We start from the raw sequence: 17,079 nt of genomic DNA, 5'->3' as shown, positions 1-17,079 counted from the left end.
TCTACTTCTACCTCCAAATCTGTCAAGATTTGTTTCATATATTTTGGAGTTCTGCTGGAGGTCTCTATATATTTACAGTTGTTAACTCTTCTTGAATTGACCTCTTTTATCAGTATATAGAAACCTTCTTCGTTCCTCACAACAAATCTTTGACTTAAAGTTGATTTTATCTGGAACTAACATAGCTACCCCAACTCTATTTTTTTTCGCATGGGCAGGCACTGAGAATCAAACCCGGGTCTCCAGCATGGCAGGAGAGAACTCTTCCTGCTGAGCCACCGTGGCCCACCCTCAATATGATTTTAAAATGAAAGATTACTACAATTATAATTAAAATTTTATACACGCTTACAGATAAAATAAGCTAGTATTATAAGTACATTCTCAAAATTCCTCTTAAAAATAGACTAACTAGACAGGTTAGTTTACATGAATTGAGCAATTACCTGGTAATGATAACACATAAAATATAATAAAATAAGAATATGCTGATGTATCAAATATATCTTTTTCTAAATCAGTTAAGCTTAGTAAGAAATAATAGATTTTTTTAACCTTGATTATCTGGCTTTCAAAGAGTCTGGCTTTTTATTTACTTTGCCATTTGTATGTAGAAGAATTTGAATTTGTAGTGGCTTTATTAATGTCAGGCAGTATTCTCTTGTTAGTAAATGCTGTCATGAATAGGGAAGACCTAATTCTTAGCTTCAAAGAGCTCATATTCTAGTTAAAATATGCATGTACTAGGACATAGTGTAAGACACCTAAGGCAACATATAAGATTCTACAAAGGTTCCATGCACTGGGGTAACTTTCTAGAAAACTACAACCTCCAGATGGGTACCTGGACCAGATACGTCCTGAAACCTAGAGAGGCCAGCCTTTCCAGAATATGCGCTAGTTCCATCTCCCTACCCCATATTATTGACAGCTCTTCCAACAGGAAGAAGGTAGAATGGGCATAGTCCAAATACCTCTAGAGAATGGAAGAAAGATCAAAGGTGATGGTGGAGTTACAGAGAGAAGGCAGGGTTTAACAAACAAGTATGATTGCTGAATCATTATATTGATATTTCTTTTAGTCTCCAGTATCTTAGAGTAGCTAGGAGTAAAAACCTAAAATTTGGTATTGTAAACCATACCAAACTTGGAAGTCTGTTCTACAATAATTATTCTGCTGTGCTTTTAAATTTATTGCTTTTTTGTATATATGTTATTTTCACAAAAAAAAATATATATATATATTACTTCCAGCCTCCAATGTTCTGAAGCAGCTAGAAGGAAAATTCTGAGATGATGGTATGGTAGCCCATGACAAACTCTGGGATCTGTCTTGTAACTACGTGTTGAAGGGTGCCTTGAAAATGATTGCTTTTTTCTTTCCTTCTTTTGTATAGATGTTATATTATACAGTTTAAAAAGTTTAAAAATATTTTTTTTTCTTTATGCCACTTCAATCCACTGTTTAATGTCCTTTTCTTTCGGTCTGCAGAATTTTTTTTTTTTTTTTTGCATAATTCTTTTTAACATTGCACATAGGGCATATCTTTTTAACATTTTTTTCTTTACTGAGCTTCTCATATTGTTCATTAATTGTTTTCTTGATATCTTTAGGTTTTTCTCTGTGTTCTCCTTTATCTCATTAAGCATATTGATGATCATTTTTTTGAAGTCTACCTGATGTATCCAAAGTCTCGTCTTCTTCCTTGATAATTTCTGGGTTTTTATCTTACTCTTTTGATTTGGCCATCATTTCCAGTTTCTTTGTTTGTCTTGTATTCTTTTGCTGCACACTCTACATTTTAACATTTTAAAGTGTCAGTACTCTGGAATACAAAATTTGTCTGTTCCTCAAGTTTATATCTAGCTAGTGATATGACAGCAATTTCCTTGAGTGTCAAATGCTAGCAAAAACAAATAAACCAATGCTAAAAGCACTTTTCAATGTCTTTACAAATTGACTCTGGGCTGGTTTTGCTCTCTTTCAGAGGTAAGCCCTCCTATCAGGAAGATCAGCCCAAGGCAAATGTGAAGTGCAGGGTCATTTCCATCTTTCCTGAGCCCTTCTTTTCCTGGGCTTGTGATTGTGACTTTACAAAATCCCCCATTTACAGGAATTAAAATGGTCTCTCCACTCCCAGTGAAGGCTTTCTGCCCCTCCTAGGTGCTCTATTGTATTACTTAAGGCTAGTAATCCTTTGCCCCAGTCCACTCTAAATTGTTTTTCACTGCTTTAGCAGTCTGCAAGCTGCTTCTGGCTGCAGAATAGATTCTGGGGTGGAGGGTGTAATTCAGTATTTCAGGCTGCCACTTGAAAGATTGGCACTGACGTACAGGTACCCCAGTGTGCACATAGGGTACGGTCTGCATCCTCAGGATCAGGGCCAAGACCCACAATGGGAGGCTGGCTCCATACCAGGGAAGCCATGGGGGAGGGACCAGCAAAGTCACAAGCTTCTCCTACCTTTTTTAAAGCTGCATTTTCTCAGTTCAGCATTTACTCAGTTATTGTAACCCTTTAACTGTTTCCCAGAATTCTGAGGATGATGGTTGTCAGGTTTATTATTATTAGAGAAGTTGTAGATTTTCAGAAAAATAGTGTGTAAAATACAGAGTTCTCATATTCTGCCCTATTAACATTTTGCATTAGTGTGGTACATGTTACAATTGATGAATGTTTTATAATTATGCAATTTAATTATAGGTCACCATTTACAATAGGGTTCAGCATGTTATATAAATTTTGGGGTTCTTTTGTTGTTGTTTTTAATTTTTAACTCTTGCTAGCTGTGCTGGTTTGAAAGGATGTATGGACCCTAGAAAAGGCATGTTTTAATCAAAATCCCATTTCATAAAGGCAGAATAATCCCTATTCAATACTGTATGTTTGAAACTGTAATTGAAGATCATCTCCCTGGGAATGTGATTTAATCAAAAGTGGTTGTTAAACTGGATTAGGTGATGACATGTCTCCACCCATTTGGGTGGGTCTTGATTAGTTTCTGAAGTCCTATAAAAGAGGAAACATTTTAGAGAATGAGAGATTCAGAGAGAGCAGAGATCAACATAACCACAAGAAGCAGAGTCCACCAGCCAGCGACCTTCGGAGATGAAGAAGGAAAATGCCTCCTGGGGAGCTTCATGAAACAGGAAGTCAGAAGAGGTTAGCAGATGATGCTGTGTTCACCATGTGCCCTTTCAGATGAGAGAAAAAGCCTGACCATGTTCACCATGTCCTTTCTAGTTGAGAGAGAAACTCTGTGTTTGCCATGTGCCCTTCCACTTGAGAGACCCTGAACTTCATCAGCCTTCTTGAAGCAAGGTATCTCTCCCTGGAGGCCTTAGATTGGACATTTCTATAGACTTGTTGTAATTGGGACATTTTCTCAGCCTTAGAACTGTAACCTACCAACTTATTAAATTCCCCTTTTTAATTAGACCTAAGAGTCACCCCCAGGAGAACCTCTTTTGTTGCTCAGATGTGGCTTCTCTCTCCAGCCAACACAAGCAAAGTCACCACTGTCCCCCTGTCTAAGTGGTACATGACTCCCACGGGTGAGGACCTTTCTGGCAGCATGGGACAGAAATCTTAGAATGAGCTGAGACTCAGCATCAAGAGAAAACTCCTAGCGTGAGCTGGGACTTAGCATCAGGGGATTGAGAAAACCTTCTCGACCAAAAGGGGGAAGAGCAAAATGAGACAAAATAAAGTGTCAGTGGCTGAGAGATTCCAAACAAAGCTGAGAGGTTATCCTGAAGGTTATTCTTATGCATTAAATAGCTATCACCTTGTTAGTCAGGATGTAGTGGAGAGGCTGGAGGGAACTGCCTGAAGATGTGGAGCTGTGTTCCAGTGGCCATGTTTCTTGGCGATGATTGTAAAATGATGTGTCTTTCGCAACGTGACTGTGTGATTGTGAAAACCTTGTGTCTGATGCTCCTTTTATCTACCTTATCAACAGACGAGTAAAACATATGGAATAAAAATAAATAATAGGGGAACGAATGTTGAAATAAATTTAGATCAAAATGCTAGTGATCAATGAAAGGGAGGGGTAAGGGGTATGGTATGTATCAATTTTTTTGCTTTTTTTTCTTTTTCTGAATAAATGCAAATGTTCCAAGAAATGATCATGATGAATATGCAACTATGTGATGATATTGCGAATTACTTATTATATATGTAGAACGGAATGATCAAAAGTTAAGAATGTTTGCGTTTGTTTGGTGTTTTTTGGTATTTAAAAAGAAATTAATTCCCCTTTTTAAAAGCCATTCCGTTTCTGGTATGTTGCATTCCAGCAGCTAGCAAACTAGAACACTAGCTCAAATGCATTGGGGGAACACACCCTGGAGCCTACTACACTGACATCAGATGTGTTGCTTTGCAGTTGACTTGCTTATGCTTCTCCCCATTGCCCTCTCCTTCCTTGATGCCAGCTTTTGTAGCCACCTTTCCAGATGTGAGCCTAATGTGAATAAGATAAATTAACCATCCACACAATGGACCTCAAGCCCCACGAAACCTTTTCTAGGCTGTGAATTCATAATACTAAGCTTTCTCCTTTAAACAAACAAAAAACTGCTCTCATTAAACTGAGAGGTTATTTGGGGGGAGGGTACAGGGAGGAGAGGGGTTGTTTCATATAGTTCATTTGCAGTAATTAGTTATATTGGTCTTCACATTTCCTAAAATGCCTTCTGAGAATCTTATGTGATAACCTAATTCCAATAACACAAATTGGACTAGAAAAAAATTGGTGATTCATGTAAACCATGTACTCCCTAACATTTATTTTGGCTATTAGGGGCTTTGTTGCATTTTCTGGGTTAACTATGTCAGATTTTGAAATGTAAGTACCAAAAAGATCTACTATCTCATCTTAAATTTATAAGACATAAAGCATTCAAATTTGACCAGCACCTAACTTTGTGATCAATGTTTGTACAATATGATCCTTTCCTTCTTCAAAATCATCTTATTTAATCCCAAACCCTATACCGTTTTCTCTAATCCAATTTCCAGTTGCCATCCCATCTGGCTAAAGACCTGTGGGAATAACCCTTTTAATCCCTAATATGTTTGCCAGGTAGAAAATAAAAGAGAGCTACAAAGCCTTCATATCCCTATAGTAGCCTGCAACACTGGAATGGAACCAACATGCTTCTCAGTGGCATGTTTGTGCTATTTTCTCATGACATAAACCCTTCACTGACTCTATTCTAGGGGGTTCCTGGGCATGAGACCTCAATCAAGCCTGGGATACAGGTACACCATTCAACATAAAGAGCTTTTTAAAAGATTGATTTTATTGTTAAACATAAAGCATACCAAAAAGCAGAGTATGAATCACCATTACTCAGCTTTAATAAACCCAAGACTTTCCCACATTTGCTTATTTTTTAAACAAGATAACACATTACAAATGCAACTGGAATCTCTCTATGTATGTCCCAATCTCATTTATTCCCTCCCTCTCCAAGGATTAAGAACAAGCCACATTTTAGTGTTTACCATTTCCATGCATGTTCTCACATTTTTATTATATGCTTATGCATCAATTAACAACTTTCCATGTTTTAAAACTACTTATCTTATACAACACATATCACTGGGACACTTTTTGTTGATTATTCTAATGAACGTTAGCTCCAGGTTTTTGCAATTTAACTCAACACTGCAATGAACCTTCTGTACATCTCCTTGAATACATATGCAAGAATTCTTATAAAATATAATACCCAGAGACAGAATTTCTGGGCTACAGTATAAGCATCTTTCACAAATGAGATGTTAACGCTGTAAGGTAATGAAATAAATTTACATGTTATCAGCAAAGTATGAGGCTCAGAACTCCAGGCTCAGCAACATGTGGAAGTATCGGGGTTTTTTTTCTTTCACTTTTGCCTATTTGATTGGCAATGAAATGTATCTCAGTGTTGTTTTAACACACAATTCTAATTACTAGTAATGTTAAGTATCTTTTCATTTGAATGACTATTCAAGAATCCTCATCTGTGAACTGCTTATTAAATCTTTTTCTCATTTTCTTCATTTATGTGGAGTTCTTTGTCAGTTACATGGTATGGACATCCTGGTTTGAAATTTTAATGTACACAAATCCGTCAACCTTTCCTTTTTGTGCTTATGTACTTCAATATGATATTCTATGTTTTCCTAGTTTTAAAGTTTTGCTTTTGATACATATAGATCTTTAATCTATTCTTAACAGGAATCTGGGTAACAAGACTCACAAGGGAAAGAGTGACCATTTCAGAAAGCAATGGTAATCCAGTCCCATTTTCAAATGATAGTTAACATGCTATTTAAGGGTAACCAAAATACTGAAAATTGTGTACCTCATGAGATTTAAGTTACTATTGCCTATTTAAGTAGTACGTGGGGATGTTATTACCTACCTCAATGGCAAAACTACATAGAATACACATGAGAAAGTTTTTCTGAGCACTTATTTACAAAAGCAGCCTAGAGGTATAATGAAGAAAAAGCACTGGGTTTCAAGTGGTAGTTGTACTATACCTGAACACAGAAAAGTAACTTCCCCACAGTTTGACACCTTGTTTTTTAGCAAAAATTGAGAATTTCAACAGAAAAACCAGGCACCTTAAAGACCTGTCATATTTCTTTTCATTTCTGAAAGTTTAATTCAGCTGTTCAATGCTTTTATACCAACTACTGAATACTTATGAAGTGTATATTCTCCATGAAGTGATTTCAAGGGCATTTGATTTCTAAACAATGACAGCACAACTTGTGTTCACATATCACTTTCACCATTTAATTATCAGATTACTTTCACCTTTCAAAAATTTTAAAATATTCTTGTGCAGATACTCTAAGACCCTATGAGTATTTCTGTACCACATTTCTAAGAGTTGCAGACAGTAATTCTCCTGTGTATTCTCTAAATCTTAAACTTTTACCATTACCTACTCTAAAACTCATTTGACATTTCGGTATTTGTTTGCTTGTTTGTTTGTTTTAGGGTGATTGGGTCGGTAAATGAACCTTGTCTCCCACATGGCAGACAAGCATTCTATTTTGTATTTGTTTTAATAGAAGACTTAAGTATCCAGTAAGACTATAAATCCACAATAAAGATCTTCCTACCAGTAAACTTTTTTATATATCTATTCCTCACATAGGTTGTTTTTGGCAATCGTTGTTCATTGCCTCATAGAAGGAACAAGCTTTATAATCATATATTAAAATTTTTAAGTAGACTCATGGGTATCCAAGTAGTTTAATGTACCATGTATATATTTTACATAAGAGCTTAAGTTCCAGTTACTCTATCTAAATGTCTTGCTGAAACACAACTAAAACAGCTGCCATTCTCCAGGAATTAAACAAAATCAATGAAAGAATTCAAATCACTTTACTTCAAGTATTTTTTGAATATTTATTCTGGGCTAGGCATTAGGGATAAAATATCCTGCTTTCATGGAGCTTATAATCTAGGACAAGATCTAAGAATAATAGAAGAAAAAGTACTTTATTCTTTCCTTTGCGGCCTCTTACGTTTTTGCAAGTTGATTCCATGAGACCACTTCTAGCAAGAAATGTCAGCTGCCATCTTTAATGTGAAGAATCGTCTACATTCATGCTACAAAGAAAAAGATATTTTTAAAACTACCCTTATATGTGTACAAACATATGGGGTAAGGGTAGAAACAGAGTAAAATCATTTGAATATGAATGACTTCACAATATAGTGTTTAAGTAACTCCCAAATCAATTTACTATAGGTCAGAGCTACTCAAATACCATCATAATCAAAGGTTCTCTATAATCTATATCCCCATGCTTTAAAACTAGGTTTATCTTTTTTCCTCCACTCACAGGTACATTTTCTTTAATATGGAATTACCAGTTGCTTTGTAATTGTTTGCTTCCGCAAAATCAGAAGGCACTAACGGACAGCCAGCCCATCCCCATGGTGCCCTGAGTGAAGAGAAGCCACCTTTGATATATGATGGACTAAAATCCCACAGCCTATAGCTCCAAGCAGTGAGAGGAACAGCCATCAAAATGTAACCTCACCCTCACTATTTTAAGAAACATTTAGTAAAAATAAACAAAACAAGAGACTTATTAAAATAGGAATCATTACATTTAAATTTTTTAAGTGTCAAAAACTAGAAGAGACCATTAAAGATCAACTGGTCCAGCTACACAAAATGAGGAATTAAATGACAAGTTAATGCCAAAACCACAATCAATTAAAGAAAAGTTTACTGAAATAAGCATATAAGGATATATACTATATTTCTTATTACCACACTTTGCTTGATTCTAGAACTAAATTATGTCTTATGCTCAGAAGGTAAATAATTAACTGGCAGAAAGATACATAAGCAATAAAAACAAAGAATTTCTGACAACCTATATGCAGATGTCAGAAATTGCCAGGTAGTACAAAGTCTAAACTAAATATACACATGGGCCCTGATGAAAAACACCTAACATCTATTACCTTTACCTACTCTAAAACTCATTTGACATTTCGGTATTTGTTTGCCAAAACATGTAGCATATGCTAAGTAACGTTCTTAGCACTACATTAACTAATTTAATCTACAAAGTAACCAGCTTTTGAGTCAAGTACTATTATCATCTTCTAAGATATAAAGAAATGAAGGCACCAAAATATTAAACTTGCCAAGCTTACAAAGCTGATTAAGTGATAGAGCATGGGTTTGAACGCAGTGTGATTCCAGAACCCAGGTATAACAATACATTTTGTTACTTCTTTAGTTAACTTTTTAAAAAAATAAAATTATGAAATACTTAGAAAACTAACCAAGAAATTAGAAAGCTGAATTTCCAAAGACTTATATGTATGTCAAGCCTTCAATTTCCACATAAACCTTACCATAAAAGAAGAAGGCAGTCATCATCAATTGCATATCCAAGATTTATAGTATCCAGAGAAGTGCTGCGAAAGAAGACTCAGATCTAGTCTGGACTCTTGAAATTTCATTTCTGCAAGACATAGTCAAAAGTTAAAAAGTTAACATACAAGTTCGCAAATGTAACAATCACCCACAGAATCCAATTCCAAAGACAGTAAATTCTAGCATCTGAATACTTCAGATGGTTTCTCAAACAAGCATATACATACAAAAATGTTCAAGCAGAAAGAGGACTATATGTATTTCTCTATAACCTGTTCTAACTTAGGGTATCATGAAAACTCTTCTGATGAAAGAAACATAAGCATTCATAACACTTAAATGTCTGTATAGTGTTTATTACATATTTTTAACGAAGTTAATTTAATGAACTTTGGGATTCCCTTAATCGAGGCTGCATTTGTTAAAAACTGCATAGCAACAAGCTAAGTAGCTGGTATATTTACACCAGTCACCAGCGCTTTTTCTGTAGTGTTTGAATTTTTAGAATTAGATTAAGGATTTCTGATTCTAGTTGTTTACCTCAGAGATACCTCAAATGACAAAAACCAAAAAAAAAAAAAAAAAAAAAAAAGGTATTTGCTGTAGCATCAAATTCGTAATTAGAAAGATTTGAGAATTACCTGGGATCGCTGGCTAGACCCCAGTAGGAATTCCAAGAATTCAATTCCAGATCTTTGCCCCTAGTTTTAGTCTGCTCAGAGCATGTGTTTAATCAGGGTAATCAGCTGAAACACGGACTTAACATGCATTTCATCATGGCAAACTGTAATGACTGGTGAAGGGCAAACTACCACTGCTCCTCACCCTCAACCTCAAACCTAGAAAATCCTATTAAAGTGAAACTAAAGCATTTTCATCTACCAAATTTCAGCCACTAATAACACTGGTAGGTGATTAGAAATCCAAAACAGACAAAAACGAAGGTTTTCTCTTATGCTTACCTCTAGTATCAAATGACCAGCTTCTATCTAGGAATCATTTTAAGCAACATCATCTCTGGAAAATTAAAAAAATTTAAAAAGTAAAAAAAAACACCACATAAAGTTTATGATAACATAATCTGAATGCCTAGTAACATGTTACACCCCAAGTTATACCCCTAAAGCCTCAAGGAAAATTAGAGTAATATGTTATTCTTTATTTGAATCCTTATACAGTAATATAAATTAGTGACTCATCTGTTTGGAGAATGTCTTCAAATGCACAAGCTCAAAATAAAATTAGGGTATCTAAATTTTGTATAAACTTAGAAAATTTTTATAAACCCACATAATAAATAATAAACAAGTCTAACAAACTTCTGAAACGTTAGAAAAGTCAACAACCTCACCATAGGAGAACAGGCATAGAAAAGAAGGAGCCAAGAACTTGTAAGGGATTCAGATAAGTGGAGAAAATCCAAAATAGCCCATTCTTCAAAGCATATTTCAATGTGATTGAGCTAATGCTAATGTAAATTTACCCTTTACTTGGAAAAATCCTTTTTTTTATAGTAAACTGAAGAAAACCTTTCTTGACACAGGAAAATTGAATTACATAATCTGGAACCTAAATTGGCCACAAGATGGCAATAAAAGAAGCTTTAATTCTCCTAGAGTTTAAGTATAATCTGAGCTTTCAGATAAAACAGACTGGAAATGGCAGCTCATCACTGTAGACTATTTCCTGAAAGAAATTCTTTACCCAAAATTATTAGCTAGAAATTTTTTGATTACATGATTTTTTTAGGGAGGGGGTTACATAAGTCCAGGTATCGAACCCGGGTTTCCCCTCATGAAAAGCGGGCATTCTAATCACTAAACCACCTGTGCACCCCTACATTTAATGATCATTTAAAACTTATCATTTAAAAATAGAATTTACAAAATAAACATTATACTTTCATCACAATCCTTTTCATGTAGCAATGTGGAGATTTAAAACTTCCTTACCTCAGATGCAATCTAGCTGGAATATTACTGTCCGTGGTAAGGACAAATAAGTAGAACAGAGCCAATAAGGTTAAGAATCATTGGTCAAGGAAGGCTTCATAAAGAAAGGTGGGTTTTGAGCTGGGCCTTACTTAATCTTGCACTATCCAGATAGGTAACCACTCACCACATGCAGCTAATACCTACCGCATTGGACAGCACAGATATAAAACATTTCCATTATCATAGAAAGTTCTGTTGGACTCCCTGCCTTAAAGAATGGGTATGACTAAAACAGACAGGTAGCAGTGGCTATCATTCTTAAAAATTCCTACTATCTGCCAAACACTACAGAAATTGTTTCACTCACCTCAAGCTCATATTTATACTATTATGTCCATTTAAAAACTAAAGAAAATTGAGGTTCAGATAAGTTAAACAAATTTCCTATGGTCACCTAGCTACTAAGTGTGGGAACTAAGATTTAAAATTAGTTCAGTCAAAACTCCACCCTTGTTTCACCATAACACTTCCTACATAAAATAACTGGGTTATAAAAGATGGTTTGCATTATCACATAATGAGGATGATATACTGGCTCAGGTATTTTAGAAACTTGGCGTATTTTAAGCAGAGTGTCATTTTACAATTTCCTTGTTCATACTTGCATAGTGCTTTACTTATGAAAAATGATTTAAGACCAGGAGCATGCAAGATTGACTAAGGAAGGAGACAAGCAGCAAGACATCAAGTCAGAAATTTCTATAGTTTTAACAATATCTATCTCCAAACTCTTAGGATCCAAGTACTTCTTACAAGAAACTAATTATAGGTTGAAAGTCACAATTTTTCTGTTTGCCTTATCTCACACACAAAACCCATATAGCACGATGTAGCACATAAATCCTGGTGGTAAATACATGCCTTTCCCAATGCTCCCTACGTGATTCTAGTCATACCACACAAAGGCCATTCCATATTTACTGAGTATTCAGGGAGCTGAAATAAATATTTTGTAAAGATTCCATAAACAAGTAATGACCCACTGTTTTTATTGACTATTGGTAATTAAGTGCTTCAAAATACTGTTCATGGCCCAAAGATACATCTTATACATTTGAATGGATGCTCCAGGAAGGCCTGATACAAGATAGAGATTGATAATATTAAATAGGTTTTGTTTTTTTTTTTTCATGGGCAGGCTCTGGGAATGAAACCCAGGTCTCTGGCATGGCAGGCGAGAATTCTGCCTGCTGAGCCACCATTGCACTGCCCCAAATCGGTATATTTTTACCTCTCAGCTTTATTCAGTTCTATCCCTAATGCCTTTTGTGTCTACCATTATGGGAAACAACAGACACATACATGGAATGCAGAGAACAATTTAAGGGATCATATCTTGGTCAAAGTTCAAATACTTGCCTTTATAGTCCTATCCGCTTTTAAATGAGAAATATCTAACTCCAATACCACTTGATTTTTAGGGGTGTCTACAGCAGATGTCATGGACGTTTTCATGGTGCCACTTCTGGTCTGGCACATAGGCTGCTAAAAACTTAGGCTTTCCTCCTCAGTGGATTCCGTCTTCAACCTAAAGCAAAATGAAAATAAAAAACATTTCGTAGAAAGTAAATGCAAAACTGTTCACTTGGCTTGGACACCTTTAGATGATTCTTAAGGCATTGCCATCAGAACATACTGCAAGTTTTCTCACTCACTGACAGCTGTCTAGCTAAGAATCCTGATTGTTTTAAACCTCCCAAGAGCAGGAGGAATCCACATAGATCATACATGAAACAAAATGAACAGGTCAGAAACAGACTAACCATGCAATCATCCCAACAGACTGCCACTTCACCCAATCCCAATCCCCTTGCCAGTGGAAGAAATGACAAAAAATGTAAATGCAGTCCATGAGAGCTTTGGGTCAAGACCACAGGAATAATTTAAAATCGGGATGTGAAAGGCAGTAAAATCTTCCCTATTCTGTCAACTTGTTATTTTATCTATTTATAACAAATAAAATACTCCAGTTCTTCCCTATCATAGAATTTACAAAGCACTTTACATACCTACTCATTTTTCAAGTACAGTGTCATTCCAATTTTATAGGCATGCAAACTTGGTTTAGAGACTAAACAGCAGGCAACTTAGCTGGGTGGTTAAGATAAAGGATTTTGAAGTCAGACAGAACTGGATTTGAAATCGGGATCCCCCACTTATCTGCTAAGTGACTTTCAGGCAAGTAATCAAATTCAATTAATTTCAACTTTTCTTTCTGTAAAATGAGGACAAACACCACCCAGTGACTAGAATTATTGTGAGGATTAAATGAGCTAATAAATGTAAACTACTTTGCACAAATAGCTACCCCTAGTTAAATGCTTAATACGGTGTTTTATTAAGTGTTCAAGATCAATGAGCTAGTGAGTTAATTCTGCCTACAAATTTCACACACTTTTCCATATTAACCCCGAAGCCAGAAAAGTTACTCATACTTATAAAACACCCAACTCCAAAATACTGTGTCTTGAGAAAAGAAAAGCTTGCTTCCCTCTCTGCCTCATCCCTACTTAACAATGAAGATTTAAAATGTATTCTATATAAAGCTAGAGCTTAAACAAACAAAAAACTGCCTTTGGAAATAATCCAATTTTTCTCCCAACCCACAAAACCTCTAATTAGGAAACCACATGTTTCACAAAACATGAACTTAGCCTTCTTCTTAAAATATTTTTACTGAGATATCTTTACACACCATACAGTCCATCCAAAGTATATCACTGGCTCATGATATGAACTTAGCCTTTTAAGACTTTTAAAATAAACAGCTTTGGAGGAATTCCCAAAGACTTCCTACACATCCTAAGTAACACTTCACTTTTTCCTAAGTTAATGTTAAAATGAACTTATTCACTGAACACCATAATTTCAGGGAGATATTCTGCACATTTTGATAAGTGAACAAGGCAGGATGACCCTTCTGCTCTTGTGACTACTAAGACCACATGGTTCCCTGGATCACCCGTTTCATTCCTTCCCAACATTAAATATGTGCTTCTAATAAGATAAATTAACACCTACTTAAACTCAAATGGCTAAGGATATATTCACATAAAGGCCATCAGCCTGATTTTGCATTTGGTAGAAAATCCTTTGTTGCCCTATCAAGAGGGCAATTATTTACGGTGTTGTTTAGTTTCTAATCATCACTATGGGCATAAAATATTTAAAAAAAACAGGAAGAACTGCATATTACCTAGAGGCCTTATAAATGGAGAACTAATATACCAAAAGCCAAATGAAATGTCACACGTGACATCTGACTTATGCACAAGGTTATTAATTGCAGCACTTGGGGGGAATTCTAAGATAGTAAACTACCTAAATGTCTACCAATGAAAGTTAAATAAATTATGGTATATTCATATACCATAATACAGTGTAACCACAATAAGGAATGCAGAGCTCTTTATTTACTAATTTGGAAATTTTAAGTGGGAAAAGTAAGGTACATGGATGGTATAATGTACAGAAGAGGGCTAAGTACACACATTTGCTTGTATCTGCATAAAATATCTCTGGAAGGATCAGTTAGAAACTTAAAATTTATACTGGGGAGGGGATTTGGGTGGCTTAGGAACAGGAATCAGAGACTTTTCATTGTAAACACTTTGATCCCTTTCAAGTTTTGAACCATGTTAAAATATTATTATTCAAAAAATAAATTAATAAAACGAGATAAGGATTAATGGGAGCTCTACAAATGGACATTACTACATTCAATCAAATGGCCCATTATTTTTCTCACACTTTCTGCCTGCAAAAATAAGCAACACATATTATAATTGAATTTATATCAAAGAAAAATAGGAACGGGGTGAAATTACACTCAAGGTCACATGGCAAATATTTTCAAGAGAGTAAAACAGACAGCTATAACGAATGTATCACTTACTTCCAGAAGGCGCCCAACACTTATCACACACCCACTAGTGCCTGGAACATAAATAATTCATTTGATCTTCTCAAGTTGTGCCTCAGAGTAGGAAACTGTACTGCCCAAGGTCACTGGAGTAGTAAACTGTGGCACTGAAATTTGAATTTAGGCTTAGTAGGCCCCTGATCTTTCTCAGTTTATTTTAATGCTTTTTAAAAAACCCTCACCACGGCACTGACAATAAAATTAGAAGCTCCTCTTAGCAGCCAGTAAAATCACTCCAGTGTTTGCTGCTTAATGGCACCAAGAAAGCCAGAACGCTCTGAGCAGAGATCAAGGTAAAGACAATTTTCTCCTGCAGTTCCCACAAACCCAGTAAGGACCTGGGTCCTGCATACATTCATTAGAGAATGAAAATGTTCAGGGCTGAAATCCTCTCCCCAGGACCTACCCTCTCATCTAAGAAGACATACATCAAAACAGCATTGGAATGATAACAATATATTTCCCTCTAAGCAAAATTAATCCCGGGGGAACACAGTAATCTGTACCTGAATCAGAGTCTATTTTTCCTAGGTCACCAGGTCTTGAGGAAGGAAAGTAGACTCAGTGCTGCAGAGGCCCACGTGGAAATAAGCAGGCAGAGCATTTCACTTGCTTCCCCCAACCTCCACACGGCTGAATTTAATCGCCCTACAACTCATACACATTCCAATGCTGGTTTGGAGTAAAGGCCTTGCCACCAGTGTATGTGGGTGAAATAGAAGAGAAATTCAAAACAGGTAAAGAGCAAAGTAAAGTGCACACTCACCAGACCACCAAAACGGAGAGAGAAAGTGGAGAGACAGGAAGTGGCCTCGGTGAGCAGTCTCAGAACCTGATTGGCTAATGAGTAAAAGGCGGATTCCCTCCTCCTTTACCTTAAAAGGTGCTAAATATTGCAAACCTCCTACACCTACATGTCTCTAGATGGAACAGTGATGCTTCTTGCATTGTTTTTACATGGAACTTCTTAAACCTGATTTCTCCTGGGGTCACTGTACTTAGGAAGCAAATACTGGCTAATTCAAATTACTTATATACATTCTTGTTTAGATGGCCTTAAGGCTTTCTATTCCAATTTCTATCCATTTAGAAAGACTTCATGGTTAATTTATCCACGGTAAGAGGTTCCATTATAAACATCTAGATCAAGTTAGAACTTACCTTCAGGTTAGTATTTGAGTTAAGTGGCTTAGTTTCCTCAACTACCAAAAGAGAAAAAATGATGAGAGTAACCTCTTATGATTGCTATGATTAAGTCAAATAATTTATACAATGTGCTCAGTACAATGCCTGCTGCATAATAGTACTCAATGTTCTCAGTAAACTATAAACAACTAGAAGGGTGTGTTTTAACACATCTCTGAATAAAAAACAATAATCTTCAATGCTGAGAACATGATTTTGACTATTTTGACTCTTTACTCCCCTCCTTTAAAGCTGTATGTATTTCAGAGAAATCAGGCTTTAAGGGATGATTTTGATTTCTGAATCATTATATAAATAATGCCTTTTGGCTTTCTTGGAGTAGACAAGGAAATACCTGAAATCTCTGAATTGTAATCAGGCTGCTTTGATCTCTGATAATTTTGGACTCTCTCCAAAATGTTTCCTCTTTTAAAGGATTCCAGTAAGCAGCCCCACCTTCAGTGGGTGGAGACACACCTCCATGGAAATCATCTAATCAAAAGCTACCACCCTTTCTGGTGTCTTGGAGCAGCTATAAGAAAAAAATGAAAAATTGTGGAACTGTAACCCATACCAAACTTTAAAATCTGTTCTATAACTACCTGTTAAAATGTACTTGGAAATTTATTGCTTTTTTGGTATATATGTTATATCTCACAATAAAAAAAAAGTTATTTGAGCATAGCCCAAATACCCCTAAAGAGTGGGAGGAAGATCAAAGTTGATGGTGGAGTTATACAGAGAAGGTTGGGTTTAACAAATGAGTTTGAGTGCTGAATCATTATATTGATAACTCTTTTAGCCTCCAGTATCTTAGAGCAGCTAGAAGTAAAAACCTGAAATTGTGGAATAATAACCCATACCAAACTCTGAAATCTGTTCTGCAACTAACTGTTGCTTTGAAGTTTATTGCTTTTTTGTATATATGTTATTTTTCACAAAAAAGAAAAAAGTCGATTATGATGATAAAAAAGACTTATTTCTTCTAGCTGTCAGTGTTTTGGAGCAGCTAGAAGGAAAAATCTGAGAGGATGGTATGGTGGCCCACGACAAACTCTG

At 35.7% G+C, this 17,079-nt stretch overlaps 1 long non-coding RNA gene and 2 other non-coding genes across 6 annotated transcripts; all 3 read right to left on the bottom strand.

The window, feature by feature from the left end:
- Positions 1-7,410: 7,410 nt before the first annotated feature.
- On the bottom strand, positions 7,411-15,667 carry LOC143655838 (uncharacterized). 4 transcript variants are annotated; one of them, XR_013162283.1, is made up of 6 exons: positions 15,342-15,584; positions 14,809-14,942; positions 12,273-12,441; positions 9,882-9,936; positions 8,898-9,007; positions 7,411-7,628 (listed from the first exon to the last, which is right to left on the bottom strand). It is a non-coding gene; the product is annotated as an uncharacterized LOC143655838 (long non-coding RNA). The 4 variants fall into 4 exon arrangements; XR_013162281.1 differs by lacking the exons at positions 14,809-14,942; positions 15,342-15,584 and adding an exon at positions 15,602-15,667; XR_013162284.1 differs by lacking the exon at positions 14,809-14,942 and having other exon boundaries at positions 15,342-15,574.
- LOC143656664 (small nucleolar RNA SNORA79) lies at positions 7,905-8,051 on the bottom strand. The gene has a single exon (XR_013162569.1). It is a non-coding gene; the product is annotated as a small nucleolar RNA SNORA79 (small nucleolar RNA).
- Positions 9,629-9,705, bottom strand: LOC143656665 (small nucleolar RNA SNORD126). The gene has a single exon (XR_013162570.1). It is a non-coding gene; the product is annotated as a small nucleolar RNA SNORD126 (small nucleolar RNA).
- Positions 15,668-17,079: the final 1,412 nt, after the last annotated feature.

The sequence above is a fragment of the Tamandua tetradactyla genome, chromosome 14 (genome assembly GCF_023851605.1).
Source record: "Tamandua tetradactyla isolate mTamTet1 chromosome 14, mTamTet1.pri, whole genome shotgun sequence".
Taxonomy (NCBI): domain Eukaryota; kingdom Metazoa; phylum Chordata; class Mammalia; order Pilosa; family Myrmecophagidae; genus Tamandua; species Tamandua tetradactyla.
Note: the sequence above shows the minus strand (reverse complement) of the source record. Positions and strands in the feature narration are given on the sequence as shown.